This window comes from Echinops telfairi, unplaced genomic scaffold (assembly GCF_000313985.2).
Source record: "Echinops telfairi isolate 266 unplaced genomic scaffold, ASM31398v2 ScPeMD7_18;HRSCAF=68, whole genome shotgun sequence".
Taxonomy (NCBI): domain Eukaryota; kingdom Metazoa; phylum Chordata; class Mammalia; order Afrosoricida; family Tenrecidae; genus Echinops; species Echinops telfairi.
Genome location: NW_022103915.1, coordinates 73,594,383 through 73,613,259, shown reverse-complemented (window position 1 = coordinate 73,613,259; position 18,877 = coordinate 73,594,383). Strand labels below are relative to the sequence as shown.

Here is an 18,877-nt window from a genome sequence, read left to right as displayed (position 1 = left end):
CAGCCACTGAGTCGATAATAAATCGTTACAACAATTCAGGGCATCATAGAATGACCCAACCTTCATGGGAGCAGACGGCATCTCTTTCCACCCCCCCAGCGCGGATGGTAGATTTAAGCTGCTGACTTTGTGGTAATTAGTCCAATGCTTATCCCGCTGTACCACCAGGGCACCTGTCGTCACCACAGATGTCACTATACCATTAAGAGAGTTGTAAGAAAGGCTGGGTCTCACCATTGGGAATGGAAAGAGCCATAGTTAATCAGAGTAAAAAGTACAGCGTCTGTTCTATGAGTGACTTGGAGCAGGAGTGATTTTATTTACAATTACAGATAGATATTAGTGAGAAAATCCAGGGTCTTAAGGTAGAGAAGAAAAAATCCTTAGCAAACTACATTATGAGCTGACGAGAGGGCGAGTCCAGAAGTCAAACATGTACATGTGATTTAGATGCTTACCGTTTTAAAGAGGAACTTCTACATTGTTAAAGAGCAAATTCAGCTGTGAGATGCTATTTTAAATATGAAAGCTTAAGTTTTTCTTTTGCCTTTTACGTAGAATTAGTGATTCCTAGAATTATCCCAGAGAAAAATGACACTCACTAGACATTTCTGTCAATCCATAGTATTTATCTTAATTGCAAAAATGTTTCACAAATCTTCGCTCAGCAATTGAAGGTTTGCATAATGAGTTTGAGATGTGGTCAGTAATTTTTAAAATATATTAATTTGTATCATGCTCAGGCTTATGTTCTGAGTTTTCTGCTGAAATACGTATCACCCGATAAGTAGCCAGTGGGTGATCCCAGATGGATTTGCAGTCAGTGTTTCCTGATTTGGCTGGGTTACATGGCATCCTGAAGGCTCCAATCGCTCTGCCAAATTTTCGCAAAATCAAATGGTCCATTTTTAGATACTACTTTTAAGACCAAATAATTTCACTTTAGCTCTGGACAGTGGGGATCTATATTAATTTGCATGTCCATACTAGCTTCAGTGTTCACTAATACAATAAATTCCATCTGTTTCAGATCAGACCAGCCCTCCTTATATTGTTTCCCTTCGGGACTGTTGAATAAGCTGGAGAGAGACACCTCTAATCTTGAGCTAGCACAGGAGAAAAGTTGAAGGGTCTCCCGTGCATGGTTTAGCATACAGAAGGCCAGGCTGGACAGGGTGTCATGTAGTCTGAAAGCTGGCAGGGATGATAGAGGTCAATTGCTTGCTCGCCGGTCAAAAATAGGAATTCCCTCTTCAGCCCTCCCAGGAGTGAGCCAGAAGGGCAGGTATTGACTGGCTCTAAGGAAGGGCAGTTATCATGAGACCTCAAACCTGGAAGAGACAGAACTGAGGTAGTGAAATTACTCTGGAATTATGCAAGCAAAGTCTGAGAAAAGTGGAGAAGGATGTTTACTGCAATGATTTCTCTAAGTCATTGAGTTCTCTCTCAAATCCTATAATCCCATAATGTCAGCTCCTTCTGTTTTCCTGAACTAGTGGTTCTGTCACAATACGGAGGAAAAGAGCACTAACCTTACTAAGGAGTTAAGGAAGACCGGTAGGTTTCACTCTGGAAATAGCCCGTAGGCTAAGGTGACCAGATGTTAACATTGGACACCATTGATAAAACTCATATCCTGGCGAAATAGCCACATGGCAGCTGAAAACGTATACCCTAGTAACATTACCTGAGCAAAGCACAGTTCCAGGGGCCCAGCGTTTGAGAGGCTGAGCACCAGAGAAAGGTGCCCCCGTAGGCTAAGGTGACCAGATGTTAACACTGGACACCATTGATAAAACTCATATCCTGGCGAAATAGCCACATGGCAGCTGAAAACGTATACCCTAGCTTGTTGTGCATTCTTTCCAAAATTTGGAACTTTTAAAAAATGCCATGGGACATTGGAAAAATTGTTAAAAATCGGGACTGTCCCACTCAAAGCGGGACATCTGGTCACCTTACTTTAGGAAGATCCTTTCTTTTCCTTTTAAGAAACCCTGAAAATGATAGGCTAAGAAGACAGCAAACAACTCTAGTGCTCCTAATTGTAAAGCCACAGGGCCTCGCCTGTGGCGGAAATGCTGCATCACGGTAATCTCTGTCCTCACCCTACACAAGTACAATATCAGTTAGGCCATACAGCGAGTCTTCTGTGTATTGTTTTCTGTATTATTCCCAACAGTTCTATTACGTAAACGTTCTTAACGTCCCGTTTGATAAATGAGGAAGACTAAGTAGCATGCTTACTGCTACACAGAGAAAGGAAGAGTCCAAGATCAAACCTAGGGCATCGACCAGCAACTACCAGCAGTTAGGGTCATTGGAACTAGCTCTATTTCAAGTCCCAATCAGACTTAATTCTTACAAAAATCGAATGCCACTGCTTTTAGGTTGGAATTTTTCCCTTTGGTTTTCATTATTTTTTCAGCAATATCTTTATAAATCATAACATTGAACATCTGCAAATGAACATCTGAGGATAATATTAGAAAATTATGCACAGCAGCCTTGTATGCAGTATACATTACTAACTATAAGAGTACCAAAACCCACCACAAAACAACAGATGGTTTCGCATGCAGTGTGCAGAATAATTTGAAAACGATGAACCTTTAACCAAAGATGGGTAAGAATGACTTCCATAGATGGATACCATCATTCTTACCTTGTGCATGCTCAAGTATTTAAGGGCAAAATGTCATGATGTTCATAACGTATCTTCAAATATTTCCAAAATCTAAGTCTTTGTGGGTGAGGCTGGGGAGGAGGTACTGATTTGTATTCAGAAACTGTTGGTAGGTGCTGTTAAGTTGATGTTAAGTCGTACCACCCTGAATAGGACAGAACTAAACACTGCCTGTTTCTCTGACCTCCTTACAATCAGCGCCGTATTTGAGCCCATTGTGGAAGCCTCTTCAGCAATCCGTCTCATTGAGAGTTTTCCTCATTTGTACCAACTCACCCTATGTTGTACCAACATGATGTCCCCTCCTCCAGGGAATGATCCTTCCTGAAAAGATGGTGAAAGAGTGTGAGAGGAAATGGTACCATCTTGACTCATAACGATCACTTCCATGGTCTGTGGTATACCACCCATGGATATGTTTATTTTTCTGAAGTCCCCGGTATATACAGTGTTCTTCACCAAGAATGTGCCCATTCTTCTCTGGTGTTTCTTACTCTCCAGAGGCCGTCTGTGTGGGCTCAAACTTCCCTGACTTGAGTTAACAGCTGAGTGCGTGAACCTGTGTAGCACAGAATCTCTGTAGAGAAAGAGAAAATATTGCAAAATACTAAATCATTGATTCTAGATGGGAGAGTAAATGGGTGTTCTCTCAAATATTATTTTGACTTTTCAATGTGTTTAAAATGTTTAACAAACTATTAACAGTTATGAGATAAAAAATGATTTGATTGTTTAACATTTAAAGAATATTAACCAATCTCTACCAAAACACAGCTTGATCTGACATCTTCTAAGGTATTTTCCAATGATATCAATTTCCATTTATGTCTCTTTTTAATATAATAACATTTAGTTGGCACATCCTCCAGTTATATTGTCCATGTTGGTTTTAGTTGTCTGTTGCTATGTAGCAAGGGCCCTAGAATAAACATTTAAAAGAAAAACTACTTATTCTGAGGCGTGCTGCTGAACACAGGCTGTGGATTGACTGGATCGCTTTCTCCTGGTCCCATCGGAAAGTATTAATAGGGCCGAGTTCATGGGCTAGGTTTGTAATCTGAGTGGCTTAGTTTCTCTGTATTTGAGCCCGTGATCAAATGGATCATGGAGGTCTACGGGAACCAGTGGAGTCATTGACTTCTGCAAGTCCCAAACAGAAGCTAGGTGGCCATGGAAGGCCATGCAGAGAAGTGTTGCTTCCGTTGCCTCACATTGTGTTGGCTAAGCTTAAGTGGGGATGAAGTAGACTAAAGTTATTGATGGGGAAAACTGCAAAGAATTTGTGGCCCTCTTTAAGCCAGCACAGCATTTGAAATAGATTTCACGATGCCAAAGGCTGTCATATAGATTACACAATCCTGAGTAGGAAGCTCTGGCTACTCCACTTTGTTAACACATGCAATTGAAATGGAGACTTATTTGACCTATGGTGCTGGTGAAAATATTAAAAATACCATGGACTGCCAAAGAACTAACAAATTTGTCTCTGAAGAAGTGCGACCAGAATGCTCTTGGGAGGCAAGCGTGGTGAGACTTCATCTCAAGCCCTTTGGGCATATTGTCAGGAGAGACCAGTCCTTGGAGAAGGTCATCAGGCTTGTCAAAGTAGGAGGAAGGTCCTCAGCAGGACAGATTGACACAGTGGCTGCAACAGTGGGTCAACCCTAAGAACACTTGTGAGGCCAGTTCGGGACAGGGCAGGGTTTCATCTGTACACACAAGGTTGCTATGCATCCGAACTGCCTAAAGGCAACTAACAACAAAGGTGCCTCCGAAGGAAAGGCTGTTGTCTCCTTCCAAAAGTCAAACAGTCACTGGGAACTCTGTCTCCCTCTGACACCCCTGGGGGAATCAATGCTCTAGAAACGGATTTGTATGAGGAGTAAGATGCAGCCTCCCTGGGTTCAAAGAAAATTTGTTTTATAGAGCAAGGGAAGAAGGAAGCTGGAATGTATGAAGTAGCTGAGACTCAGTGGGGGTAAGAACCTTATGTGCCCCATTCAAAGTGTGGGAGAAGAATTCAGTCTCGTCTGCTGTATTCATCCCTCTTGACTTGATGCTTCCCCCAGTGGATAAAACAGATCGTTTAGTCAAGATCCTTTGTAGTTGCCGTTGTGTTGATCAGATGATACTTAATGACAAAATAGTAAGCTGCTTTCAGGCTCACCTCTTTGCCCCTTCGACCTTTTTACTACCTCCACAGTACGCTCAGACTCCCATGTGTCCTTCCCATGTCGCCACTCAACAAAAGCCAACAAAACAAAACAAAACTCAACAGCCACGGAGTCGCTTCCAACTCATAGTGACCGTATCGGTTGAGGGAGGACTGCCCCTTTGGTCTCGAGACTGTCGTCATGGAAGTAGAAACCCTCATCTTACTTAGATTGGGAAATTCTCTTCACCCCCCTCCTCTCAGGTGCTATTCATCCTTCATGTGGGTCACTTCTCTGTGAAGCATACTGTCCCAAGCCCACCAGTTCCCTTTTAGCTCAGTCGGTGCTCAGCAAGGAATGGTTCTCCCATCAGGAGACAATCAACATCTGGAGACCTATTGGTTGTCACCACATGAAAGGTGCTGCTGTCACCTAATGCATGGTGACCAGGGATGCTGCTAATGTCCTAAAATGCAACTGCACATGAGTATGTGTGCGGGTTAGTCCAGGTAGACTAGAGAAACAAATTCATAGACACTCACATGTGTATAAGAAAGAGTTTTATATACAAAAGCAGTTTAATATTGAGAAAACATCCCAGCTCAGTCCAGATCAAGCCCATAAGTCTGATATTAACCATATGTCTGATACTGATCTATAAAGTCCCCTTCAGACTCACGAAACACATGCAATGATGCTGAATACAGGACTATCACAGGCCAGTGGGTGGGAAGTCTTGTGGATCCAGTGGTATTGTAAGCATCTCAGTGCTGGCAGGGGTCTCCATGTAGCTCCTCTGGCTCCTTAGGTCTGGCTCCATCAGCCTCTCTCCATGTGTCTTCTCCCCAGGGATGTCTTCGCAGGTAGTGAGCAGAGAGAGTGTGTGTCTCCCACCTCCAAGGAGGAAATACAGGACTTCCCAGAATCCTCAGGAGAAGGTCATGTCCATACAGAGGCCTCATTGGCTGTATCCTGATTGACAAGCTAGACTCCACCCCTGCACTCTTAATCCTCAAATTGACACCAGATTATGTTACTACCACAGTGTATCACACTGACTTGTTAGCTGCTTGAATATTCCTCCTGATAAATTGTGAACTTTATATACATATTTTACTGTTACCCTTACATCACTAGGGCATGGTCCTTGTTGGGTGCTCAGAAAATATTTTTTGATTGGATTCATCAAAATCAAATCTGACTGTTGCCTTGTGAGAGGACAACTCAAGTGGGGTGAACGTTAAGGGAGAGATCCCTTGCAGCAGTGTGTGATGAGTCATGAAGGACTTAGTAGGGGAGAGAAGATTGGAGAGCCCATCAAAAGAAAGCAGACTGCTGAGCAGTACAAGAGCACTTTGTGGAAAAAAAGAGCATTCCCAGTATTTGGAAAAGGGGCACTGTGTGCTTAGGCAAGAGACTAGAGCCAAGAGTAAGCAAGAGAGCTTGAAATGGCGATCTAGATAAGGCACATCACTGTTCAGTAGTCAGTGAGGAATCTTAGAAGGCTTCTGATTTAGGGAAGGATCAGAGGTCATCGTAGGGAGATTGCCCTGGAAGTAACAAGGTGTCAGACCAGAGTGCAGTTACACGTACTCATTGAGACTCAGACTCAGACCTACCCTATAAGATACGGTAGAACCCCCTCTGTGGCTTTCCAGCGCTGTCAGTCTTCATGGGTGGAGAAAGCCTCGGTTTTATCCCTAAATACAGATTGGATGAGCAGTAATCTCCCTAGGTCAGAGATGATGGCATTAACAGTAAACAGGAGAATTTAGACACCAGACATGATTCTGACTTCCCAAGTGGGTAGAAGATGGATCCATGATGTCTAGATCTGCATCACCTATAGCAGTGCTTGTGGCAGAGGAAAGTACATACACTGCAGGTTCAATAAATGCATCAGCAAATGTGAATTGATGAGACTCATTTCCATACATAACTGGAGAGACTATGCTCATACCTTTCTAGAAAAAAACATGAATTGTTGATTGACTAGCATTTTATGTTCATTGGTTATCGGTGAGATGGCTGATCAGTTGTGCAAACTCCAAACAGTATAAGGTGATCCATCTTTAAAGGATTGAGTCGAGAAAGGCTAGAACATCCTGCAGCTGATCCAGCTGGTATTTCCATGCTGAATGCTGTTCTTGTGCTCTGCAAACCAGAATGACGCAGCGCACCTCACTCAGATGAGTTTCTTTAACCTTCATGTATTTGTTTTCTTATCAGGGTTTCTCATACCTCCCCTAGGGTGGAAGAGATAATTAAATTTAGTGTATATAGAAGACTTCTTAGCAGACGTCAGGCTTCATGGGGGAATAAAAGTAAGTAATAGCGAGAAATACCAAGCAATGACTAGAACCTGTTCTCTGCCTAATTAGTTCAAAATAACTGAAAGGCAAGATGGTGAGGTTGACAAATACTCAGAATTTATGCCCACGAGGTATTTTGATCTGTGAAACAATTGGCTATAGCCTCTTTTGGGAAACCATGTTGGACCTTTAGCTCGGGAGTACTCTGGGCACTCCGGGCCTTTATTCAAATGCTTGGGGAAATTTGAGGCCTGTCATTGGGTTCATAGGTGTAACTCACCTGAAAGCGTTCATGGCACCAGAGTATCTGGGTTGACGCTTGGCTTTGCAACTTCATGAGCAAGCTTGACCAGCTATTTGACCAACACCGATCCTCTGTTCCTCACTGGCTCTCTCACTGCCGTTGAGCCCGGGCTGACTAAGTGACCCTGGAGCACAGAGTGGAACTTCTGTCTGTTTCCAAGACCGTAACCTTTGGTGGGAGCAGAAAACTTCCTGTTTCCCCCGGAGTAGCTGGTGATTTCTAAGGGCTTACTGGAGAAAATGATCATCCCGGCGTCTGTTGGGTAGGGCCTCTGAGTCGTTTCTGATCCTAGTGACCCTGTGTGCGTCAGAAGGAAACGCCGCCCGGTCCTGCCGGCCTCACACTGGTTCGTATGTTTGATCCCAACTCTTCCTTTTTTTTCTTTTTATTTTGGTCCTCTTTCTACTTTGCCCAACGTGATGTCTGTTTCCAAGGACTGCTTCCCTTCTGATAACATGGCCAAAGGATGTGAGACAAGTCTTACCATCCTTGCTTCTAAGGACCAGTCTGGCTGTACTTCTTCCAACACAGATTTGGTTGTTTTTTGGCAGTCCATGGTATTTTCAGTATTCTTTGCCAGCACATAGTTCAAATGCACTGATTTTTATCCAGTCTTCTTTATCCAGTGTCCAACGTTTCCGTGCATCTGTGTGTTTTAAACGAGGATGAAAACTCTTACATGAGAACTAGGCACAAAGAGAATGATGAATAAAACGCATTCCTTGCCAGCAAGTCTGTTCTGACACACCACAGCGCAACAATACAGAGCAGAACACAACTTGGCCCCACAAGCTTTCCCAGGCTCAATCTCTCTGGAAGCTAACTGCCTCATCTTTATTCTCTAGAGCACCTGGTGGGAACCACCCATGTTTAGGTTAGCACCTGAATGCTTATACCACTGAGTCGCCAAAGCTCTTGGAACGCAATCAATGTTAGCAATAATAATAATCACCTGTTAATAATAATATGTTAATTATCATCACTTTGCTATTATTTTATAATGTATGCATCTTATAATAAGATTAAATATTTCTGATGCTATGAAATAATGGAAATGTCCTTAAGACAAAAGCCAAAAACCGTATCTGTTCTTTTCTTACAAAAATGAGGAACCTTAAGCAACAGGTAGGACTTTGACAGAATTCCATGGTGGGGCTGGTAGTGGCCACTGAGTCAGTCTTGACTATGCCAACCCCATGTGTCCAGAGTGGAGCTGTGGCATGGAGTTCCCATGAGGTGTGTCAACCTGGCACAGAGTAGGAAAGAGCCGGTCGGGTATTCTGAGAGAGCACAGAGCCAGGCCTCTGCAGAGTTAGTATTGCTTTGTAGAGCTCTCGGAGCAAAAGAATCAGATGCCCCTACAGTGGCTTCCTAGTAGAGTGCCCTGGCTGTGGGAGACACTTAGCTAAAGGTTTATTGATTAAATTGTTCTGAGAATGATGAAAATTACTGGCAGCGATAAAATCAAGATGCCGTTCCGTGAGCTGCGTGCCAGTGGGGTGTGATGCTATGAAATGCTTCTGACTTCTGTTGATACTCTCTCGTTGCCCTCTGATTAAATGCATCTGCCCCCATTGATACTCTCAAGGCGACGGAATGGTAGATGGCTGGCTTTATTTTGTAACTGACTGCAAAATTATGTTTGCTTTTTGCCTTCTCAAGGAGCAATTATGTCCTCATTAGCTGTGTCATATGACTAGGTGTATGTATTGATGTATGTGTGTGTGTGTGTGTACGCAAAGTAAGTTACTTGAAGCAACATTTAAAAAAATTATTTCATTGGGGCTTTTACAACTCATCACAATCCATACATACATCCATTGTATCAAGCACATTTGTATGTATGCTGCCATCATCATTTTCAAAGCACTATCTTTCGACTTGAGTCCTTGGTATCAGCTCCTTGTTTTTTCCCCTCCCTCATGAATCCTTGATCATTTATAAATTATTGTTTTCTCATGCCTTACACTGACGGATGTCTCCCTTCACCCACTTTTCTGTTGCCCATCCCCCTGGGAGGGGGTATAGGTATATCATTGTGATTGGTTGCCCCTAATCCCCACCCCCCCCCATCCCTTACCCTCCTGGTATGACTATCTCAATATTGGCCCTGAGGGGTTTATCTGTCCTGGATTCCCTGTGTTTTCAGCTCTTATTGGTACCCGTGTACATGCTCTGGTCTACCCAGATTTGTAAAGTAGCCTTGGGGTCATGATAGTAGGGGGGAGGAAGCATTAAAGTACTAGAGGAAAGCTGTATGTTTCATCTTTGCTACCCTACACCCTGACTGGCTCATCTCTTCTCCATGACCCTTCTGTAAGGTGATATCCAGTTGTCTAGAGATGGGCTTTGGGTCTCCACTCTATACTCCCCCTCATTCACAATGATATGATTTTTTTGTTCTGGGTCTTTGATGCCTGATAGCCTGATACCTGATCCTGTCGACACCTCATGATCACACAGGCTGATGTGCGTCTTCCATGTGGGCTGGAAGCAACTTTTTTTTTAAAGGTTGTCATTAAGGCCCATAGTACTTGTCATTTTGATTTAAAAACTGGCCTTTGATTTCATTCTCTCCATTTCCACCGCTCAGTGTCCTCTACTCTAATTCCAAACTTGGAAGGCATCTCAATTCTTGAGACTTGATAGGTAAAACAAAAATTTTAAAACTGAGTAAATTCCTAAGAATGACTTGCTGTTGGTGAATTTTCAGGTGGTACAGGAAATGTTTTGACTAAGAAGTCCTACAACTTCGGCATCATTCTATTCTGGCCACGTAGCTACAGGGCATTCTGTCTGTGTCTGACCGGCTTGATAGGAGGAAGCTGATGAAAGATGTTTCTGATCGGCCCATGAGCTGGAGGTTTTGCTGGAAACATCTCCTTTTCTCTCTCTGGTTTCCATCCCTTCTTCCTGTAAGACATAGATCCTAAACTAAGGAGTCACGTCTTACTCATCTGTGTTTGCCAGCACGTATAGTTGCTTGATAATTACATGTTGATGAAATGCTTTCACGCCACATCAGGCTGGCCATGGCTGTACAGCAAAGGCCCCTCTGGGCCCCTCTGGATCTGTCTTCTTAGGGAAAAGGCCTCAAACAGTATGAGCTTGAGCCTCATTCACCTGTCTATGCCGGACACACCTCCAGTCCCCACCCCCCAATCTCAGTGTGTCCCTTACATGTTTGTGAAGAAGGAAAGAAATAGCTCCTAATGAAAAGAATTGTTTTCTTTCACATTGGCTCTATCATGATGCTCTGGGGGAAAATGCCTGATTGCTGAGTCAGAAGAATGCCATAGAAATAAAGAGGGAAGTGTTTGCTTGAATCTGCAGAACAATCCTCAAGAATATGTGAGCTTTGTCTGTTCAAACCTATACGATTTCAGTCATTTTATTAACTGGCACCTTTCAGTGATGTTGATTACTTTCTTTGAACAGTACAGCCATTCTTACCTGCCTTCTCTGACTTATTCTCCCACCTGATATATAAACTCCTGCTCTCTAAGATTCCTGCCTGATCTTTCAAATCGATGTTGTTACTTTTGTCCCATGTAGGCAGTTCTTAAAAGAACATATTGCGCAAGTTATAGTTTTTACTAGTTGAGCTGAACTATTTTGTTTTAAGAAGACTGGGGGATATTTTTGGTTAAAAATGTAGAGAGTATCTGAGGGGATAGTGTCCAGGGCTTATTTCCATGACTCTAGAAAGTCTAGAATCTGAGAATTTGAAGTTCTGTTCTGTATTTTCCTGTTTTCAGTCAGGTGACTGCTATGGCTGTTTGGTCTGGCAATGGTAGCTGGGCACCATCCTGTTCTTCTGGTCTCATGGCATCGGAGGCAGTTGTTCGTGTTGGTATTGTATTCTCCAATTCAGTTGTCTAGAAGACGAGAGACCAATTGTTGTGCCTGAGATGACCACTGCAAGCTTTTAAGACTTCAGGCACTATGCATTGAAGTAGAATAAAGGCACAAAATATATTATTAGGCCAGTTAACTGGGGGAGCTCTCGAAACCATGACCCTAAGCTTCCAGACCAAGAAACTAAAGCCCATGAGATTTTTGGTTGTACATGATTAGCCCAGCAGCTACTTTTTTCCCATTGTGAATATATCTATCAAACCAATTTTGCCAATTCAAATTTTTATACGTGTGCAACTTATTGACAATAATGAAAATAATCAGCTCTACAGCCACACATTATTATACCAATGCATTATTTCTATCACCATTAACCCTCCTGCTGCCCAATGACCATTAATAAAGTTTGTTCTTTTTGTTTGTCTTTTCATATAAGTGAAGTTACATAATATTTGACCTTTCGAGATTGCCTTATTTTACTGAGTATAATGTCTTCCAGCTCTATCCAACCTTTAGCATGTATCAAGACTTTATTCTCCCTCTGAGCAGTAGCCCATTGTATATATGTACCACATCTAGCTTATCAGTTCATCTGTTGATGGGCATTTCAATTTCTTTGGACAACTTTTGGCTCTTGTGAATAGGGCTGCAGTGATCAGTGCTGTGTAAGTCTCTGCTTGAGAGTCTCTGTTTCCAACTCTTTTAGGTAGAAACCCATATGCCCTTTTACCTCTACTCTTTGACCTGAGCACAATGCCTTGCTCAATAATAGGCTGTTAAACTGGTAACCCCTAGAGCAGGGGTCCTCAAACTTTTTAAACGGGGACAGTTCACTGTCCTTCAGACCAGTTGGAGGGCCGGACTATAGTTTAAAAAAAAACTATGAACAAATTCCTATGCACACTGCACATATCTTATTTTGAGGTAAAAAAACAAATGGGGCAAAAACACCCAGCAGGCCGGATAAATGTCCTCAACGGGCCGCATGTGGCCCACGGGCCATATTTTGATGACGCCTGCCCTAGAGGATTGTGACAGTCTTGCATGCTTTGTTTCATATAGAATTTTAATGGGGGAAGCAATATGTGAGGCATTGTGTACACATGGACACTTAAAATCATGGTCAAGGGGTTTGGGGAGAGGCTCCTTAGGAAGTAAGTCTCACCTGCTGTAACACACCTCAGGATCATTCTAAAAGCATCATACTGTTTAGTAAGAACAACTATGGGGTGAAAAGGTTCTTTTGCTCAATTTGCGTTAAGTATTAAGTGTACAGTATATGTATTTGAGGATAGTGACTTATTTGGCTTGTTAGTAAAATGAAAGCTAGGCCTTCAAGCCTTCTAGTATAAAACTCCCTGCCTCGATTCCGGCTCAAGACAGGCAGGTGGCAGGTTCTCCTCTTTCTACATAGACCCAGTACTGGCTCCTGAGTGAATATTCCCACTCTGTTTTTGTAATTAAAACATCATTTATACTGAGAATAATTAAGACAACTGTACATTTGATTTTAAAATCAGTTTTGAGTATTGTGCCTTGTCAGGCGACAAGAATGGTACCCGCAGCTTTTACAATGAGCTTTAAGAAGCAGACAGTGACCGCAGGCACCTGAGTGGAAGGTCTGACAGTTTGATAAATTAGGAATGACACTTGCCAAAATGGCTGTCCTTCCTGCAGTCTGCCAGCGGAGCATTTGCACACTGTTAATTGAATTGGCAATTTGTGTAACAGTGCCTGCCCCTGAGCTTTTGTAACGCCGGATCTGCCATTTAACTCTGATAATCCAGGACTTGGGAATAAGGACGAAAAGCTTCACATGATATTACTGCAGATTTAAAATGACAGTCGGGGACCCTGTTGCCAATTTCCCATTAAATGAGAAATAATTAACAATAGCAATAACAAAGTCTTATAAAGCTGGAAAGTTAAATTGACTTTTCAGCACTAGTATTGCACAAAATTGCTTCTAGTGTGATTATCGGATTGCCCTTTCAGGATTATATACCCTAAATAGTATCGTATTTAGAACCAAACAGAGAACATATCGCTAGCTAACCCATTTTACTACTGTGAAAATCTTAGGATTATCTACAGGGATTTTGCTGTCATTAAAATTTTGTTTTATGCTATAAGATTTCATAGAGATTGAAATCTTAATGATATAAAAGAGATTCCCATTTCCTTGCTTTTGCTAGTAATTTAATTATCACTGCAACTAAATGTCGAACTACAGCTAAATAATGTTAATTGTAAGTTTTATAGAGGAGCATATGTGGCTCTTTTCCTGTGATTCCCTAATGCTGCGCACATTGTAGAGAGCTCTTGAAGTGTGTGTGTGTGTGTGTGTGTGTGTGTGTGTGTGTGTGTGAGAGAGCGTTTGGTACAATCATATTTGTGTGTGTGTGTGTGTGTGTGTGTGTGTGTGTGTGTGTGTTTGCTACCATCGTTTTTGGAAAAACTTCTTTGGTTTTGAAGAATACAGATTGCTGCATGGGATTCTTCTGTAAAAGTTCAGAATATGTCAAGTTGTCATGCTCCTCAAAACTGTGGCTGCTGTGCCTTATCACCGGTGCCGTTAATTGAGTTCTGGGGTCCGTCTTTGTGGAGGAGCGCTGAGTGGGGTTAGCCTGGACTGGGAGGCTATTCGACCAGTACACGTGGACAGTAGTCCCCGCTGAACATAGCTAGCATGTGCGCTGGAAGAGTTTGACCCTTCCCTTTGACTAGCCAGTGGGATTTGAGGAGTGGTTAGAGAATCTACAGGGCAGGTATTACTAGACAAACAGGAACAGAATGGTTTGAGAAACCGAATTAATGGCAATAGATTACCCTTTTCTTGGATTCTGATTGTATATTTTATTACAGATCCCCACTTCTCTAAGTAGATATTGGTATCTACTTAAAGTGTAGAGTCAAGGGAAAATTAGAGTTTCTGCAGATATTCAGGATAGGTCGGGTGTGAAGCCTTGTGTTTTATCTTTTATTTAGATTTTAAAAAGTGGATTTAATTTTGTTTTCCTCTTTAAATTGTTGTTGTCATTTCTCATTGTTGCTATGTCAGATTTTTTTGTTTAATCCAATGAGTAGATTTAAGTTATTTTGTATGGCTACAGGATGTACAAGTGGAAATCTCCAGAGAGTGAGAAATGAGGACTGTGGCACAGGGCAGGGGTGAGAGGTCATGAGAGGTCATGTATGTAGAGGTGATAGTGGAAGCCCCGAACTGTGGTGATGATAAAGGTCGAAATGTTAGGGACAGAAATGTTAGGCGCATTAACAATTAAAGCTCAGGAGAGAAGCTAGATGTCGGCGAAGGAAACAGTGACTACACAAGACAGTATGAAATAGAAATGGAACTAAATTTTAAAAGAAAAGCAATCTATATGGAGTTAGAACACCTGGGTAGTTTTAACCCTTAACTCTGTGGTCTGTGGTGTGTTTAGAAATTTTTTTTTTCTGAGCCTGTTGCTCATGTGAGAAATGGAATAAATACATTCCTGTTTTTATCATCCAAGGTTTTGTTTAGTGAAAGTTAAATGTGAAAACAAGTTAAAGTTAAATGGGTTGATGTTATAACAGTTTGAAAATTTTAAAGCGTTATGCAAAAATGTAAGCTGTTTACAGTGCAAGTAGAGTAACGATAAACAACTGTGCCCAAAACTTCAGAAGGAAATTTTGGGAGATGCCTAGAAGGTAACCAGAGGCCTTATCTGCATCTTTCAGGTGGAGAGGTTATTTTTAGTGCAATGATGAGAACAGAGGGCAAGTTCTAGAGCAGCAGACAGCATCTACACAAAACCACGTCACAGGGTTGTTTCTTTCACGTCCACCTTCTCATACGCCAGTGGGCTCCAGCAGAGGCTGTCTGCTAGCTCCAGAATGATGGGCAAGTGGAGAAGACCGACAAGTTTTGCAAAATAGGACAGAAACTTTATAAGAAAATTGCTGCATTTCTCCAATTTGAAATGTCTCTGAAATTGAAAATGTGTCTTGTAATTGATGGATATATTTAGTATGATAGTTCTTCTTCTTACACGGAGAGCTGGTAGTAAATTGATGACATATTTAAAACTTGATAGAGTTTTAGAATTGGTGCCATTTGGTAATATGTTGCAATGGACATAGTTTGTGAGTGGTCGAGTTTTGCTTATTTAATTATCAAAATATTTGAAAGATTTCCTTACCTCTCTTAATCCAAGCTTAGATATTATTGCATTCATCAGTTACTGAATGCATATCACATTGAATGCCAGGTTTTGCACTGTATAAACATAATCTCATCGAATTCTCATAATGACACTAGGAAGTGGAAAGGATTTCGGCCTTCACGATGGCATGGGAGGAAACTCAGGCTCGGTGGTTATGTTACTCGAACTCCTGGTTTGATATCAAGCTTGATTACATGTTGTGAGGGATAGAAAGATACACATTTAGTGGTCCATCTCTGAGACACAGAGGAAATTTCAAACATAGATTCAGAAAACAATCATTCAAGGATGATCCATTACATGACTGCAAATGACACAATACAAGAGTCAGGTGCCTCAAGGCCATCCCAGAAGGAGCCATCATTTCTAATTGGGAAATAAGGAGTTCTGTGATGATCTTCCAGGTAAAATTCAAACAGGGAGAGGCTGGTGGGGGAAATAGCAGACAGAAAGAACTGGAAAGAGCAAAGGTAACAAATTTCAGTTAAGGAAACAGTAGGCTGGCTGGACTAGCATGTGCATGGAGGAAAAATAAAGCTAACATAATTAATGCATTTAGAATCATGAGTTTTCCTCTTCTGTCGTATACTTTGCTTTGTGTGTCTGTAGTGCTTTGTCCTCTGGGGCTATCAAAGAACACAAGACCTAGTAGTAGAGTGAATTCTGATTCCTTACAATCATCTATAGAGCTGCTGGGGCTATAGGTGTTTATGGGCGGCAGGTAGTCTCGTGTGGGATTTGAGTAGGTTTGGAATTTCCTCTTAGTTCTTTTGTGTTTCCCAATGTCCTATAATCTTTTGTCACTAGAAAAATAATCAATGTGAATGATATTTTCAATCTTTTAGCAGGTGCAAAATGTTTATGGAAAGAAGTTTAGTTGAAGTAAAAATTTTACTCTCAATTTTTAACGATGACGGAGAACTACCATGTTGTGAAGGGAAATCTTTGAAAGGAGAGAACTTAAGTGAGGACGTAACAGGATGTGGGTGTGTTGTTCTTTTTGTTTTTAATGTCTGCTTTATGAATGTGGTGATTGCTCCCTTTTTCTCCAAGATATATGTATTTTTTACAAATTATTTTATTGGGGCTCTTACAGCTCTTATAACAATCCACACATCAATTGTATCAAGCACCTTGTATTTATATTACGATCATCATTTTCAAAACATTTTCTTTCTACTTGAGCCCTTGATATCAGCTCTTCTCCCCCTCCCCCCCACTTCCACCCTTGTGACTCCTTGAAAAAGTCTAAATTATTATAATTTTCATATCTTATACCATCTGCTATCTCCCTTCACCTACATTTCTGTTGTTCATTCCTCTTGGTGGGTATTATATGGCAATCATTGTGATCAGTTTCTCCTCTCTTTCTATTCTCCCTCCACCTTCTCCCTACTCCCATTGTTCCTGAGGGGTTTATATGTTAAGTATCAAGGTAGCAGAGGAACATTGGGCCTCTACTCAAGTCATCCCTTAATGCAAGAACAATTTGTCCTAATAATCTGGCATTCTGTGATGCTCATCTTCCTGACATGATCGCTGTAGTGTAGTCAAAATGGGTGCATAAGCAAATTCAGTGAAGAAAGCTGATGGTGCCTGGCTATTAGCAGATAAAGCATCTGGCATCTTTAAGGCTTGAAGTTGAGCAAGCGGCCATCTAGCAGGGAAGCAACAAAGCCCACATGGAAGAAGCCCATCTTGAGGGCTTCAGGAGGTGTCAACGGGAATCAGGTGTCAGGCATCAGAAGACCCAAAACAAACAATCATGTCGATGTGAATGAGGGGGATTCGAGTGGAGACCCAAAGCTCATCTGTAGAAAATTGGACATCCCTCACAGACAGGTCACAAGGAAGGCAAGAGCCAGCCAGGGTGCAATATAGCACCAACAAAATGCACAACATTCCCCTGGTCCTTTAATCCTTCCCTCCTCCCCCCACTATCATGACCCCAGTTCTACCTTACAAATCCTGCTAGACTGGAGTGTGCACACTGGTACAAATAAGAGTTCCCCCAAGATATTTAAGTCTTTTCTAATGTTAGAAATTTTCTTATCTAAGACACGTACACATACCTATTATCATTTATTTTAACCTGTGAAAATACCATTTTGGTCTCACTAACCTCTGATACACGTTTTCTCACCTCCATCTCGTCTCTTTCTGCTCTCACCTTTATCCCTTCTCTGCTCTGTTGGGTTTTCTTGATGGAACTTTTTGTAAATTCTTCAACTGAATGGAGAGTCCATATTTGTAACTCGTTCCTGAATTTTATTTGTTTCAAGTTATCCATATGCCTCTAAGTGCATTAACTGTGCCCTAAAATTTTTGACACAGAATGTTTTCAAAATTATCCACTCAAAATCTTTAAAAATATCTTCTTTAATTTTATGTTTAGCTTATTTTTTATTGATGTGCTGTTTCCTTTCCAAACATACAAGATTTTTTTTCACCATCCTCTTGATGTTAATTTTGTTGCCTTGACGTTGGAGTGCTCCTCATCTCTCAAGCACTTGGGACCATCAGGAGCTCCTAAGCTGATCATTCATATATGATGTTTTGATATTTGCCTCCAGGAATGGGCACATTCATTCCATCAGCAGATACTTGCACTGTATGTGATACATGAAAACCATGATTCTAGCCAAACCGGCCGGCTACCCAAGCCCCACCGTCACCACTAATAGTTTTTATTAATCTTTGGTTCTCGGGTCGAGTGGTGAACAGGTAAATTTGGATGGTGATAAGTAATATGCAGATGGGATCATGGTTACGTGACAGAGGTAACCTGGAAAGGATGGGCGATACATTTTCTGACAGATGGATGAGAATGGGAAGATCTTTGGGGAGGGCGGGGGTTGACATGTGTGCTGAGAGCTGCATGACCAGAGAGTCCGTCACAAGGAAGTAACTTCCTGTTCTTCTGTTAATATAAAAACTGTTTTACATAAAACAGTATGGAGGGAGCAACCAGCACAAAAGTTCTCTGGTAAAAGAGGGAGCGAGAGCGAGAGCGAGAGCGAGAGCGAGAGCGAGAGCGAGAGCGAGAGAGAGAGAGAGAGAGAGAGAGAGAGAGAGAGGAAGGACATAAATCAGACATAGTTACTGGCCTGTCTGTTCTGGCTCCTGGCCACCCATATGAGTCAGAGCAGAGCTGTGCTCCGTAAGTTTTCGACGTTTGGTTTTTCAGTCACTTGTCTTCCCAAGTGATTGGAGTGGGGGGAGGGGTAGACTTGAACATCCAACCTTTTGGCTCACAGTTGCACACATTGACCATACTTATTAGCTGGGAACCACACGAAAGTTCTCAGGGAAGAGCTAACTCAGCATCCTCCAGAAATACAGTACAGGCCACCGTC

At 41.9% G+C, this 18,877-nt stretch overlaps 1 protein-coding gene across 1 annotated transcript in view; it reads left to right on the top strand.

Annotated features, from left to right (window-relative positions):
* The window catches only part of NPAS3 (neuronal PAS domain protein 3), a 984,386-nt gene that overhangs the window by 434,183 nt on the left and 531,326 nt on the right, over nt 1–18,877 (top strand). The gene's annotated exons all lie outside the window — the stretch shown is intronic.